Source organism: Lygodium microphyllum, chromosome 29, assembly GCF_053477565.2.
Source record: "Lygodium microphyllum isolate KBCC chromosome 29, Lygodium_microphyllum_v1.1.10, whole genome shotgun sequence".
In the NCBI taxonomy this organism is placed as follows: domain Eukaryota; kingdom Viridiplantae; phylum Streptophyta; class Polypodiopsida; order Schizaeales; family Lygodiaceae; genus Lygodium; species Lygodium microphyllum.
This window is the reverse complement of record NC_141163.1, coordinates 93042336-93059523: the sequence shown is the minus strand read 5'-3', so window position 1 is coordinate 93059523 and position 17188 is coordinate 93042336.

Here is a 17188-nt window from a genome sequence, read left to right as displayed (position 1 = left end):
ACAAGCATATGTAGGTAGGTTAGGCACAATTTCATCAAGTGAATCCATATTTTGTGTGAAGCATAGCTTGGTTGGTTGCATAGCATAAATCTGACATTGCATATTTTTTTGAATCATGAATGGATGGGCACAAAGTTCTATGTCAAAGCATATTCTTGCTAGGACACATTACATTGCAACAAAGTTTATATGTCCGAACATAACAAAATATTTTTGAAGCCTCAAGGATCAAAAGAAGGCAAAAGAATACTCCAAGAATTCAAGAGAGACATTCAAATTACATGAATGATGATAAACGCCATTACATATGCATTACTTGAGGGTAGTTGTTTTTGACAAAAAGAGAACATGATAGTAACATTTGCATTTTTGATATACTATCATTGATTGATGATTAGACACAACAATAAGACTTATATATCCAAAGGTCATGAAGGCACATCGAAGCTTGCCACATACCTCGAAGATGAATGTGGAAATAGCTAAATGGGTGATTTTGACTTGTTCATTCTACAAGGACATGATAAGAAGATCATGGAACTAGAAAAACAAAATGGTTTACGGAGATACCCTGCTGACTTGGGGGTTCTCTTCAAGTTGTATGGAATTGAGAGGCATGATGAGGATAATCTCCATACAAGAATGCACTGGCTTCAACCAGAGAAACATGAGAGACAAGGCATCCTATTAAAGATTTTGGTGGAAAAGAAAACCTTCAAAGCATCAGGATAAAATGAGTCCCTAGATCAAGTAAGATCAAGCTAATTGATTTGGTAGCATTACATATGACAAGGAAGATAGTTATTCAATTATTTCAACCATGCATTATCGAGCACCTGAGAGACATGGAAACTTAGAGCATCTAACCAAGATGGAACGTGTGCTTGGGCTTATTCCCTCTCACTCACATAATCAAGAGAGCAATTGGATGTGTCCAAATTAGGAGTTGGCAACGTTTGAAGTTTGTGGCATAACACATCAAAGTGGTTGGTTGAATGAGATGCAAAGGTAATAGAATATTCAAAGCATTTAATGGCATTTCAGGCAGACAACATTTTGATATGGATAATGGTGGCCATCATTGATCATGGCCTGATTGGCAGCCAATGAAGATACACAAAAATGACATCAATGATGAGGCAGTGTAGACTATCACTAATGGGATGGAGGGCCACTATTTATGATGCAAAAAATGACATTTTTGAAATGCAATGTGGTGGCATAATCATGGACAGTGTTGATGACAGCATTGATGATAAGTAGAACAATGACTATCAATGATGTAGGCTTTGACATGGTGGCATAGTAGGTAGGCAAAACGGTGGATGGCCAAAGTAGAGGTTTCAATTGCATTTAATAAGCTTTTATGTTTAAGCTTAGAAAAGCTTAAAGCTTTTGATTTTTTTCATGAATGCAAAGGGATAAGGTGAGAGAAAGCACATTAAAAAGCCTTAGGCTTTATGAAAAGTTAAAAGCATAAAAGCTTTGTGTTTTTTGAAAAGCATACCAAACATATGGATGTAAGAAAACTGCATAAAGGTGGGTGTGAGAGGCATTATCCTTGTCCTACTCCTTGCAAAAGATCTTTTAATGTGTGTGAGGAGAGTGGAGGGTCCCATACACAAGTGTGGAATTTTTGTGTGGAAAATCGTCATTGCAAGAGCTTTGGTAATTGCCGAGATGGCTCTTGGTGTATTGAAAGTTTGAGGTATGAAGAAATTCTTTGTTTCAAACTAAAGATTTTTGTGATTTGAATGTTGTGGACGTTTTCATGACGCTATGCAGACACAATGTGAAAAACCTTTGAGTGTATCATCATCTAGCTTTCTCATTGACCTAGAGAGTCAATGTCATCTTAGTCATTAGTGATAGTGTCCATAATATAGTTAGTTTCAAAATATGGGATTTTCAAACAAGTTAGCCTATTTTTTATATTTTGGATATTATTTCTTATAAATATCATAAAAATGTATCAAAAACTTCTAGAATAGAATGACATGCAAAAAGCAAGTGGCTTTTCAACCAATTTTGGGAGATCTCATAAAAAAAGAGGGGCTTTCGAAATCACGTGACGCGCAATCATAGTTTAAAGCAACAAACAACACTTCAAACTAGAAGAAGAAGAAGGAGCGATGCGGGAGAATTCTAACCAAGCATCCTAGTGAGAGAAGAAGAAAGAGTGATCCGAGAGAGTTTTGAAAGGCATCCTAGGGGTTTTACCCCCCTTTCAAAGCCATTGGTGCCATTAGATTTGTGGTTTGAGCGGTAGAGAAGAAGTTAATGTTTAGTGCACATTTTTGGTCTACCAGAGAGGAGCTCTAGGAGATCTAATGCTTTGCTTGCAAGTAGTCTCATACAAGGATTTTGTTTATCATCTTAGGTTCCATCAATACAGAGTGCTTTGATTCATTAAGTGTTGCTTTTATCTTATGTACCTCTCTACTTTCTTCTCTCTCTAATCCTTGGTGGATATGACATTTTGACTAAAATCCCTTTGACAACACTCTACTTTGAGCTTTAATTCAAAATGTGTTTGAGCTACAAGAGGCATTGTGTGTTGTTTGGTTTCATGTGTGGTGTTTGATGAAACATTTAAATTTTTCATGTTGTGTTGTTAATCAAACAAAGTCAATTACCCTAACCGACACTCTTTAACATCTTGTTATCGGGTTGTGAGTGAGACTTGTCTCTCAGTCATAGCTTGTGTAACAACACTATAGACATGAAAATTTCCTATGGTGGTTAAGATACTAGAGTCATGTGTTATATGCACTATGAAGGGTATCGTAAGGTTACAAAAAGGCACTATAGATATACGAATTTGCTATGGTGGTTAGGATACTACAGTCATGGATTACATTGACTCCGACTATGCAGAATATGTGGATAGTAGGAAGTCCACCTCTATGTATGTCTTCACTTTTGTTGGAGGTGTTGTTTCTTAGATGTCCACAATGCAAAAATGCATGGCCTTATCTATTACTGAGTCAGAGTATGTTGTAACTAGTGAGAGTTGCAAAATGAGGCCCTATGTTCATGCCATCTGGTGGATAGATCTTGGTATTACTATTACTTCTACATTGCATTTTGATTCTATGATTGTTATTGAGTTGGCCAAGAATCTAGTCTTCCATTCAAAGAAGAAGCTCATTGAGGTGTGTTATTAATTCACCAAGAAAGTGGTAGATGACAAGTCTATTGAGCTTGCCAATACCTTGACTAACGAGAATCTTATATATCTTATCACTAAAAGTCTCTAAGTGAAACATTTGCCTTCCTTAGAAAGATAATGGGCATAGGATGATATGACATCTATTCCTCATCTTATTGTAATTATGTGCACTTGTGCTTTGCTATTTTCTTCTTGTTCTCTCCTCATTAGAGGCACAATCACCTTTAAGTGGAAGGTTATTGGGGGTAAAGGTGATGGTGCCTGTACAAACTTGTATTTACTTCACATACTATGATCACACACTTGTACACTTTAGATGGTGGGTGCCAATCACTATTACTTTATTCTTTATTGTTTCAATGACTATTGAATAAGGGAAGGCCAATCACACATTTGATTGTTGGAGTTCCCACATATAGTCTCTCTCTCTCTCTCTCTCTCTCTCTCTCTCTCTCTCTCTCTCTCTCTCTCTCTCTCTCTCTCTCTCTCTCTCTCTCTCTCTCTTCCAAAGCACTTAGTTTTCTCTTACCTCCACTTGTATACTTCCATTCGAACTCTACCTTTCAAAAATTAGAATGAGATTTTTGAGAATGGAAGGAATAATAAGATCAAGAAATTCTACAATGATTTAAAAAGAGATTTCACTTCAAATGAGATTGTTAACTATTATCAAGAAAATGCCATCAACCACCTACTCATAATAACCTATGCACCTTAGAAAAGACATCATCAATGTAAATATAGTCATTTAGATAGTAAAGTTTATGCTTAAGGGAAAAGGACTATCAAATTCTTTATTTGTGAAGTGATGAACATAGTGGTATATAGTATCAAATATGGGTATCACTAAGGTATTAAGAGAAAATACACCTTAGGAGGCCTACTACAATACAAAGTATTTTATAGCGCATATCAAAACATTTTGATATGATTGTAATATTCATAATAAAATGGATGAAGCTTGGTGCAAAGAGTAAAAAGTTTAGAATTTGTAGGTAGAACAAAAAATCTAAAGCCTATTTGTTATAAGATTGTGAGGCTAAGAAGGTAATTGCCTACCACCATGAGTAATGTGGTGTTTATGGAATAACCGCATGTGCTAAAGAACAAGAGATTCTCTGTGTTATCAAAAACCAGAAAAGTAACCCAGATGTATCTTTTTCATGAGAAATATATTGAATATGCTCAAATATATATCCATATAATCTATACAATACCTTATTTATTGTATGATCACTAATCTTTTGTATAAAATAAATATTTTATATAAAATTAATTATTTAATATAAATTTTTATTAATTATGAAAGAGACACTTTTCCTATATAAGCTCAAAAATTTGTACTAAAGACAAAATTCATATATTCACAATTTGAGCTCATAGCACTACAATCTTTAGTAATATTAGCAAACCTGTACTTGAATAAAAAAATAGTTTTAATTTTATATTTTCTTAAAATATATTTAAACTAAAAGTAATTAAGAAATTAATTAAATATAAAATGTATATATACTTAGAACAAAATTCACTCAAAGCAATGCAAATGTTCATAAAAAAATTCCCCCATCATCATTAAACGTGTTGCTATCAACATCTCCATAAAACTGTTGCTACATGCATTGCAATTTTTGTCGGTTTTGCGATACATATAGCAACAATTTGCGACACATTGCAATGCCAATAACGACACGTGTAGTAAATTTGCAACGCTAATAGCGATGATTATAGAGAAAAAAAATTGCCACATAAAGCACCATGTGTTGTGTTTATATTCCACAAATGAATTACATGTTAGGTGCGCAATGGTTGTCAAGATGACCTCACAATGTACATGAACCCCAAGAGTGATACATAGAATAAGTAGAAGATTGCTCATGAAAACTCATGAAATTATGGCAAGATACAAAGGATGATAAGTACATAGTACATACAAGATGCCTGCATAAATTACCAGATCAAAAAATAAGAGGATATGCGCTCCAAAAATCCAAGAACGAGCTATAGATCCTCGCCATCTGAAATCTTGTCTCAAAGCAAAGGAGCATCAAACGGACTTTGCAAAATGAACAACTACACATTAGTCCACCATACATAATGCATTTTTTGAAAAAATAGTAACTATGGACAACAAAGTTGATTTACTTACTGGGGCGCCACGTGCATATAGTCTATCGATCAATGTAGTGAGATTGTTTCTCTCTGCATATCGAGTCTCCAAGCCGATGGGATTGCAGTATGTAATGGATTGCTACAAAGAAAATAAAATACAACTGTTAGAAACGCAATTGTCAGTACAAGTGATATTGCAAATAAAAAAGCAAGAAGAACAAAATAAAAACTTACAAAGTCCTCAAAATAATTCTTGTGACCGCTTCTCCCCAAATGATGCATGACCCCTGCCTCTAATCATGCCCTTGCTACCTCCTACTATTGCCAACGTCCTAGAGAATATGTAGCCTCCTCCCTGAGTCTCCACCAATCATCTACGTCTAGCCACTCGGGATTTGAGAGACACCACTTGTGAGTGCCTTGCATACGTCTGATCGTCTATGTGACATGTACGCATGCATACACTCCATCATCCATCGAGTGCAAAACCTCTCTTTCGTGGTAGGTACTGAAAACTCCTCGTGCAAGTATGCTACTATATAGTCCTTGCTCCCCTCAGGTATGTTCTTCCAATGGTCCAAGACATTGTGCTGAAAAACTTGTTGGCACAACTCTCTCATGCGAGACATCACCCTCCTCCCCTCATCATTCATGATCAAAGCTCTTATGTTGTCATCTATGAGGTATCCATACCTCTCAAGGGTGTGTCTAAGGTGTGTCCTCTTCCACCTACAATCGCACTCCTAGGCATAACCAAGAGACTCCTATACACCTGGTATATCCACATGGGTAGTATCTCTTGAAGTAGCACTCATAGGGGTCTCACCTATAGATGGCTGAGCAAAAGCTATAAGCAAAATCTAGAGTCATTGGTGTAGATGTCCCCACAGGTGTAACAAATCCTACAGGTGACATGCCTCCATTAGAACGACAAGACAAAGACATTGTATCAGTACCTCCACAACACCCACATAAGCCACCCTCTCTCAAGCATGTACAAGAGTGAGGAGTACTACCCCTATCTTGAGTTGAGTGTAGGCTCACAGTATCCACATCTCCGCAGTATCCTCGAGAATCACTCGCTCTGTCTGGGCCTAGTCTAGAGCATCGACCTCATCTACTAGAAATTGAAGCATCAAAGCGTGCCAAAGTAGATATGATGGAATGACCCAATGATGTCCAAGATAGCTCCTAGTCTACCATATCTCTAAATTAGGCCATCTGATTTGGAGACATACATATGAATATCTCCTACAACTCCTCATTGCTCATTCCTCGACTTATCTTGCTCTCCAAATATCGTCAAAGGTAACTTGCACAGATGGAAAATCATATTGGAATAATCAATATAAAGATTCAAGTAAAGCACTATAATATAACTCTTAAAAAATGATGTTACTTAAAATGCATATTCTAGAGTACCCTTATAATCGATTCATCGTTGAATTGAGTAGGTGGATGCTACAAGTATGACGTAGCCTATGGTCCCATGTCAATCTCTTGGCACAACTCCACATACACTAGAAGTTCTATAGATAAGTCACTACAAAGAAGGAGTCCACTTTGTTCTCAAAGAATTCGTGGCCTTCTATCTTTCCGTCTTGGTTACCCAACTCTACCTCCTCTACATGCTCCAAGCCATCTTTGACCTCCACCCCTTGTAATATCGGCCCCTCCACATGCATACTCTCCTCATCTACGATGGGAACATTTCTTCTATCATACACTCTCACACTTCGAGAAGCTGACGTCACAACATATGACCATAGAGGTTGTTCGGGGTTTGGATAGAAAATTACATGTTCAAAATCACATATAAGAGAGACTCAATATTTGTGACTATTTTGTGTCATGAAAAGTTAAAGAAAAACAGTTCATACACCTATTCACAATGGGCTGGAAAGACAAACATGTTGTGCAGATCCATCCATCTTTTCTTGGAATATATTTTGAGAAATCTAGATGGACCTCAAACCGAATGGTTTCCCCGGCTCCTTCCAATATTAATTTGAACCATTGTACAATATGATCATGGAGAAGCTACGGTAATACACTGAGATAACAATTTGCAAGTTTCCAAAATACTCCATCTCATATATAACGGTGTTTGGATGCATGGCTCGCCGTCGACTCTCTTGCTCAAACTTTGCCATGACACCACAATCTGTTGTGGAGCATATTTTATCGATACACTCGTCGCAGAAATATTGACCATGCAACCACGCCGCACTGTATATTTTGTAATTTAGATTGAAACAATTAGATTAGTTTTCACATATAAAATCTAGATAGGATAACTTATGACACATGTGGTCACCTTCTGACTACAACCCCTCAAGAATTCCCACTCCTCATGTAGAGACCTCAACCCCTTTGTGATAAGTTGCGATCAAAGCTCCATGTAACCATCACATAGACATCAACTACGACATCTCCTCCATGCCCTTAGGATATCGAACTGATCCATGGTGCATACTACGTTGAAATTCTAATCGCACTTCTTTCCAATCTTTCTTGGCGTGCTCATACCTAGCGAGCCAGTCTCCATGGATGCATGATGCAACATACAAAAACAATTTACTTTTTCCTCCATTGCAGCATCCATCCTTTTTTATATCCCATTTCCAACCACCACATATCCGATCATTCTATGATCATCCTTCAGCGACCATAGCATATTTTGTCTAAATCCACTGTTGGTAGCCATTGTGAAATATGCACTAACGCCTTCGACACAAGCCAACCTTCAACCATGCTACCTTCTGGCCGACCTCGTTGTCACACAAAGCCTTTCAAAATTATCATAAAGTGCTCCAAGAAGAACATCCATCACATATGGACGGGTCCCGCAATCTCCACTTCATCTACAAGATGCACCAGGAGGTGTGTTTGTATTGTGAGCATGATAGTAGGCAAGTACTTCTCAAAGAGACAAACCATCTCCACTACTCCCCGCCTTCGAATTCAATAGAGGATGTCTTGATCTCTTTCTATGACATCCACTGCACTAAAGTCAACAACTTGTAAATCACCCTGCATATTTCTGAAGTGAGGCATCCCGCGAGTACAAACTTTCACAAAATGAAGAAGCATTACCAACACTAACTAGAGACAAAATAGAAAAATACGCAAGACACTTTCAATAAATTCCAATACAAACCTGACATCTTATACCAATCATGGGATTTTAGCCCTAATAGTTCGTCGTCTTTAGAAAAAGCAGATCTCACGAAACACATTATACTCATCTGAGTGTAGATAGACCTGATCATTTGCTTCACAATATGCTCTTCTTTAATGGATAGAACCCAAGGAGCGTGAGGTAGTTGGCAAGTGATCACCATTAGTGCTCGACTGTGGCTAAAGCACCTCCATCTTGCCTAGCTCCTTCAAATCCATTCATGTCTCTACAACATGACTCTCTTTCCTATGATGTGGTCCCATAATAAGCTGCCCACATTCTTGAAAGTATGCATGGGATCTAATAAGTGGTTGATCTGTAAGTGGGTCCAATATGGCAATTCATAGAAAATGGAGGACCAACGTATTCCATTTGGATGTGAGTCCATGTGGATGATTTTAAACTCATACCAACTTTGGGCGTTCATTCGTGTTGGAGGTCGTCCAAGAAAACCTTCCCTTAGTTCATGACCCACCGGCAAGAAAGGAGCGTGTCCTTAATATACAATCTTCTTCATGGTTTGTGACCTTTGCAAGTCTAAGTATGGCCCACACACTGGACATGCATGATAACCTGAGGTAACCAGACCTGTTCCATTACCCCTATTTAGTCAACACAAACTTGAACGAGCTATATTAGATATCACAAACAAGGAGAACAGAAGCCTACTTGCTTGAGCACTCCCTGAATCTTGAAAATTCATGCATGGTCCACATGAGAATGGCTCGTATATTGGCGGATCGTCGACCATCACACTTACTCATATCTTCCATGATGATCTCCTCCTCCCACAAAATCTTAAGCTCATCAACTAATGGATACAGATAGACGTCCATATTCTTGACATTGTAGCACCCAAGAACAAGCAAACTAAGGATTAGGTGTCATTTCTTTGTAGAAAGCCATGGTGGGATGTTGTAGTTAACAAGGACTACAGGCCACATTACAGTATAAGAAGTTGAGCGGAGACCAAATGGGTTCACTCCATCCATAGTAAGACCAAGCCAAAGATTCCTTAGCTCTCGTGCAAAGCCAAGAAAGGTAGAGACAATGTGGCTCCATGCATGTGAATCCGCCGATATTCGTTGGACTCCATCTATGAATCTATTATGTGTATGCCACATTGTCAAGCTCACCATGCCCGATGTACAAACATGTGACATATACATGGGATAAGTGAAAAGTGTCTAAGAACTTTCTGAGGGATGGTTTGCCCTTGAAAGTCCTATTGATACCTGTAAGCACCACACTTTGGATGTGTCTCCATAGTCCCGTAGTCCCCTCAAAACAGCACTCAATCATTGACACATACATGGATGTTGTTGTAGTCCATGCCAAGCTTTTTTAAAACATGTTGTGTATCACAAGACTCATGCATGGTACTTCCAAGTAGTAATATATGATACTTTAGTAACCTGAAAAAAATCATAAAACACCTTGAAAAAGCACAATTATTTTTTATAATGGAGTTAAAAAAATCAACAGAGCGTACGTAGAATGTACCTGAACAACTCATTCACACTCTCATCGCTCCACCCATGGCATCAATGCATTGATCATTACCTCCATCTCAAGCTCCAAGATTGGAGGAAGGTCTGAAAGATTGATTGTCTCCTCTGGTATTGAGGGTATAGACTAAGCGTACCTTCCAAGTGGTGGATTTTCTCAAGCACTCCATCCATCACACACCTTTGAACTCTTATAATGGGCCTCAATAGGTGCATTCCTCCTTGGGATGAGACGTCACCTCCTTGTATAAATTTTACAAGCACGTCTAATGTTTTTGTATATGATATTCAATTCCTTTGTGAATATAAGACATGATTGATACAATCTTTTCTTATCATTCGCTCAAGGTTTGAGATTGTCTGATCAATGATCTTCAATTGGAACTTGCCAAAGCAGCGTACGTATTCTCTAGACAAGCGAAGCTTTCATGTGATTGCTAGCTTGCATTGAGAGCAAGGACACATGACATATTGATTAAGATACACCTTGTGATCTTGGACATCACAACCATCATCGTTTTCCATTTTGTCTACATTATGACAAACAATAGGTTTTTGTTCTCTTTCTCTTTTTCTTTTTTTATTTGCATCCCTTCATCCTTCTTTGCTTCTCTCTCCCCCTCTATTTCTATAAATGTTTCTTTTCCCCCACCTTCCCTCACCACTCTCAATTCTTCTCTCTTTTCCTTTCCCTCCCTTCCTTTCTATATGTATTTCTCTCGTTTCCTCTTCATTCGCACTCCATGCATTTCGCTAAAATCAAAATCAAATATAAAAAATAAAAAACTCATGAAACAAGGCATCGAAAGACTCTCTTTCCCCACCCCTCTTCGTGCCTCTCTTCCCCCTCTGACATTCTCTTTCTATAATTTTTTTCTCTCTAATTCTCTCATTGTTTCTATTTTTCTCTCTCTTTCTCTCGCTCTCTATTTGTTGTTTTTTCTATCTCTCTTTTTCTCCCTCTTTTTTTCTCTTTTTCTCCAAATCTCTCTCTAGCTCTCATTTTTTTTCCCACTATCCTTCTTCTCTTTACTTCACCCTTTTATCTACCTCTCCCTTCACTCTCAATTTCATGTTCTCTTCCCCCTCTCTTTCTTTCTCTCTTTCCCTTTCTTTGTTGCCCCTCTCTTTGTTTCTCTCCACCCCCTTGTTGTTTTCTCACTCATTCTCCTCTCTTCCCCCCTTTCTCTCTCTCTTTCTCTCTTTTTTTGTTATCTTTCACTCTCTCTCTCTCTCTCTCTCTCTCTCTCTCTCTCTCTTCTCTCTCTCTCTCTCTCTCTCTCTCTCTCTCTCTCCGTCAATGCATCTCATTCTCAAGAAAATAAAAAAAAAGAAAATAAGAAAGCATAAGAACAAACCAAGAGGAGGCAATGTACTTACAGCAAAGACTTGAGGATTGATTCTTCATCTCCTCTTTAGGACGTCCCCTCTTTCTCTTTCATGCACTTCTCTCTTCTTCGCACATACGGCGGCAGTGGTGAGAAGCTCTCATTCTCTCCCTCTCTCCCTCCAAAAGCCATGATCTCTTTCACTCTCTCTCAAACTATTTGCGAAAAATGTCGCGCTCAAGTTTTTACTACTTTTTTTTTCTCAGAGCAGCATCGCTATTGGTGTTGCATTTGTGACCCAAATAGCAACGCTGCTATTTTGCATGAGAAACCACTCTCGCTATATCCCCATTCCCTTGTAGTGATTTGTTAGTAAGCTAATCAAGATAACTATTAATGAGCCCTTAATCAAGGCACCCGCAACTTTTTATAACATTAGCACTGCTTGATTGCATGGTTGGGGTACAACTTTTGTAATTTCTCTTGTCTCAATGTGTACTTCTCTATCCATTTTACATTTTTGAGCTATAGCATCCAATTGATTGAAGGTCCAAGCAATTAGGATGTGGCTTTCTTAGTGTTCTCTTATTTGGACTGTGCGCCTGTCTTTCCACGTCGCATTTCTTGAATGCAATAATCATTGATCAAAGGTCTAAGTACTACAATGTGCACTTGTCTTTTCACTTCACATTTTATAGCTAGACCAACGCCATCGATCAAAGGTCCAAGTACTATGGACCTTCAATCATTTTGATGCTATAGCTCCAAGTGTGAAATGGATTAACAAGTGAACATTGAAATAATAGAAAGTAAAAAAGTCGTACCCCAACTAGGCAATTAAGGAGAGCTAGTGTAATTGAAAATCGAGAGTACCTTGCTTAATGGTGAATTAATAGTTTTATGTACTAGTCTACTAACAAATTTCATTCACCTAAATATATTTTAAGATTCTTTACTTCAAATAGAAATTAACATTAACTTATCGATTTTTAACCTTAAAGTTTTAATTGCCTTAATTTCTTAATCTTATTAGCCCCAAAAGTGGCCTTTGAGCTATATTTCATAAAATAGATGATTACATCTTGGTTTTCTAAATTTCTTTACCTTTGTCATTTCAATACCTTGGTTCGTCATGATTGATACCACATAATAAGCAGATGTGTCAAAAGTAGGCAAGATTAGATACCAATGATTTTGTATATAGACTTGATCATAATAAGATTTCATAAGCATCGAATTCAAAAGACAATAACAATGTAGATATCTTCGTTTGAAATGATTGTATCATGGCTTAGGCATTTCTCATGAAACATTAAGAAATCCCAAAACACTACAATATATGAAGGGTATATCAAGAACACTTTCTATGAATTTAGTCACATAAAACTTTTAGAATGTCAAGCCCTACACGGATGTATAAGTCAAACTATGTGTCAAGAAAAATGCATAAGTACCAGGTTTGGAAAGATTGTTAGAATGCTCAAATTATATCAACACATCTACGAAACTCATATACTAGCAAACTTAGAGAAGCTTTTTAATGAATATACCAAAAATTATAGAAACAAACACTTTAGATGGGATTTGGTCCCCTTGCAAGTGCCAAAACCCTTGTGTCCATGTCTCCTATCTTGTCAAACATGAAATAGTTGTTTTCGTGTACAGTATCTAAAAACATTTGGTCTACTTGAAACAAAATGCAAGACTACTTGAATGAACTAAAAAGAAAAAATATATATACAAATTAATTCATTCACTCCACCATTAAAGTAAAGTAGGGATGTCCTCTCTCAAAACCAATTTTTGGATTATATACGAATGAGATATTGGATGTACCTCTAGGGGAGGAGATAGAGCAATTCCATTGGCAAGTACTTAGATACCCCTCTGCTTTGTAGATGACATTGTGTTGATAGTTGATTTTGATGAGATGTAGAGAGAGAATATATGTAGAGATGTGTGTGTGTGTGTGTGTGTGTGTGTGTGTGAGAGAGAGAAGAGACACACCATGTACACTCCCAAAGACTATTTCATATTGATCACAATCTACATATATATAAGTGAGATGTATTCTAGATAGGGTGAGCTATATATAGCTCCAACACCCCCACTCAAACAAAGGTCTCTAGTTGAGGATGAAAATCCTAGGGGGCACAAGGGAAAAACCCAAGCTCCTATAAAAAAATGTACAAACATGATCAAGAAGGATTATTGTGTGCATGTAAAGTAAATCTGTGCATGTGAAGTAAAATCTAATATGTATGTACAAAGATGACTAAGATGTTTCAAGTGTATGGGCATCTGTGAAGTGTATGATGTCTACAAGGAGTATATATAATGATACTACAATGTCATAGTAGATTAATTCCCAAATATTGAAGTTGAGACAACTCCAAGTTTTGAGTGAAAGAGAGCCAAGCATGCTTCATTGAGTCCTTTGGTGCATATATCTACAGTTATCTGATCACTTGGACAATGTTCAATCATGATTATGCCTTACTTTACTTCATATCAAACATAATGATAATGCACTACTGCAATATGTTTAGACTTGTTATGTTGAACACAATCTTTAGCAAGACTAATAGCACTTTGGTTATCACATCGAAGCAATGTGCTAGAGAGAGGAGGATGGCCAATAATATGATAGAACTTGTCAAAGCCATACTAACTCTCAAGCTGTTAAAGATGCATCTACATATTCAGCCTCTGTAGTGGAAACAACAATATAACGTTGTTTCATGCTAGTCCAAGAAATTAAATAACCATTGATAAAGAAATAGTTTCCACTTGTAGAATGCATAGATAAGTGAGAGCTTGCCTAATCTACATTTTTACAACCCAAAAGTTGAAGTGAATGTAGAGAAACAAAGTTTTGTTGGTGCTGATAAACCAACCCAAAATCTTTAGTGTCTTTAATCAAATACTTCAAAACTTGTTTAGCTGCAATCCAATTTTTAAGGCATGGAGAACTAAAATATTTTTCAAGAAAATTTGCAGCAAAAAGAATGTTAGGGTGAGACTTTAAGCCAACAAATTGAAGACATCTAACAAGATTAGTATAAGATTAATGTAAGGCTAATTTTCCATCATTTTGAGAAAGTGAGTTTTTGGTAGAGTCCACAAGAGGAGTACTAGCAGGATGTGTAGAATCCAAACCAAAATTTTGAATAATATCTTCAATGAACTTTGTTTGACATAGTAATAATGATTATGATTACAAAGACATGAGTATATGTCTCCAAGATCCACCATGTCAAATGCAAAAGATAAAACATTATTTACTTATTGATGAAATTTGAGATTATTAGAAACAAGAATGGTATCATCCATATATAGAGCAAGAATAACAAAACTATCATTGCACCACTTAACATATAAGTTAGGATCTGAAAAATAAGAACAAAAAAACTTATTTTGTAAGGAATAGATCAATCTTTTGATACCAAGCTCGTGAAGATTGTTTGAGATCATAGAGTGCTTGATGAAGTCTATAAGCAAGATTTTCCTTATGTTTGACTCCAAATCCCTCTGGTTGCTCCATGTATATTTCTTTCTTTAAATCACCATTAAGAAAAGCAATTCTCACATCCATTTGGTGAGCCTCGAAATCAAACTCAACAACAAAAACTAACAAGACCCAAATATTGGTAATACAAACAACAAGTGACAAAGTTTAATCTTGATAATCAACTTTTGCAATTTGTAAGAAACCTTTGGTAACCAACCTTGCTTTGAAATTTTCAAATGTTCCATCTACTTTGGTTTTAGTCTTATAAACCCACTTGCATTTAGTAGGAGTACATCCAAGTGGTAACTCAATTAGAACCCATGTATCTTTAGAGAGAAGAAATTCATACTCAGCTTCCATGGCATCCTGCCATTGTTCCTTTTGTGGGGATGACATGGCATCACTATAAGAGTAGGATCTTCACAAATATTGAGGGCATTCTCAAGAATACCAGCATCATAAAATGGCAGGTACAATGCTCATTATTGATTGGAAGTTTAATGCCAAGGTCATCATTAGCAATAATAGATGCAAGTTGTGAATCATGATTTGGAGAGAATATTGTTTGGTGAAGGAGGTTTAGCATCATATAGAAAAGGAAAAGAACTTAGTAATGACTTTGTATCATCAATGTCCCTCTAGTGACAACGTCCTCTCAGTATCCTCTTGAGACCATGTGTTGCCCATAAGTTGCTCATTGAAAATAGCAGCATGACTTATGATTACCTTCTTGGAGGATGGATCATAAAACTTGTATCCCTTAAAAATTTTTGAATATCCAATGAAAATAGCTTTCAAATTAGGAGGATCAAGTTTTCTACGAGTCTCTTTGGGTACATGAATATAAGTAATACATCCAATGGTCTGAAAATATGAAACAAAAGGAGTTTCACTTATTTGAGTAGTAATCGGTATTTTACGAAAAGGAGTAGTCATAGAAAGATGATTTTGTATAAATATTGTTGTTAAGACTTCTTTAGCCCATAAACATCGAGATAAGCCTAAATGAATGAGCATGCATCACATTACATTGAGGACAGTCCTATTTTTACATTTACTAATACCATTCTATTGAGAAGAGTAGGGATTGTATACTCATCATGAGTACCCTAATTATTGCAATAATTATCAAGTTCATTTGAAACATATTCTCCACCATTATCACTTGTGAAGTTTTTTAATGCAACAAGAGTAGTATGAAGTTTTGCAACTCTTTGATATTGCTTAAAAGATAATAAAGCTTCTAATTTGTGTTGCAAGAGGAAAACAGTCGTGTATCTTGAGAAGTCATCAATAAAAGTCATGAAATACCAATATTGAGAATTCAATGAATGAAAATGTCAATAAATATCAGTGTGAATAAGATCAAGCAAATCTTTGGAATAAGGTGTGGTAGAAACGAAAAAGGGTTTGTTAAAAGGCTTTCCAAGTACACAATATTTACAAATACCCATGTGAAGATGAACTTTGAATTCCATACATTGAACAAGGTCATGCTAATAAAGATTAACAAGCTTAGAAAAATTAGAGTGAACAAAGTGATGATGCCATATTTTGATGTTAAGATCTCTAGGAGCTCTAACAATATTTGCAACATCTTCATTTAAAGGAAGATAACTAAAAAATATTACCATTTTGAGGAGCCACAACGATGGTTTGGGGCCGTCTTTCTTAATGCGACACTTAGTACGGTGGAAATTTACAAAGTTACCAAGATCCACAAGTTTTCCTAAAAGAAGATTCATTTATAAATTTGGGACATGTAAAACTCCACGTAGAATTCTTGTTGAAGAAAGAGTACCAAGATATTAATCACCTAGATCTTTGACCTAACTCATTGTGTCATCAGCAATATAAACTAATTTCTTGACAGGAATAGAATGATAATTATGTGACCATTGGGAGTGATATGTCATGTTTCTAGTAGCACCAGAATTAATAACAAAAGGAGATACATCATGAACATGAAGTATCCTTTCCGGAGAGATAGAATAACTCACACAATTTTCTTCTTTGGTAGTGTTGTTATGTATAGCAGCATATGCTCTATTACAATCTGGCAAAACACATCTTGAAACATAGATGGGTTGGATGATCACTATTTTTGCAGTAGTCACAAGGACAATAATCTATGGACAAATATGGTTGTTTATTTGTAATGCCATGTTCTTCATCATATTGTTTTGTCCAGAAATCATATGTAGTGTGACAATTTCTATTGCAATAAGAATAATGTCTATTAGGAAACTTGATGACCGGGAAATCGGTGCAAATAAAGGCATCAAAATGTGCTCACATGGAAACAAATTTTTGTAAAATGACTCATTGCAATTGTACCCTTTTGTCAAAATTTCAAATATGAAGCAATGTAAAATGTGT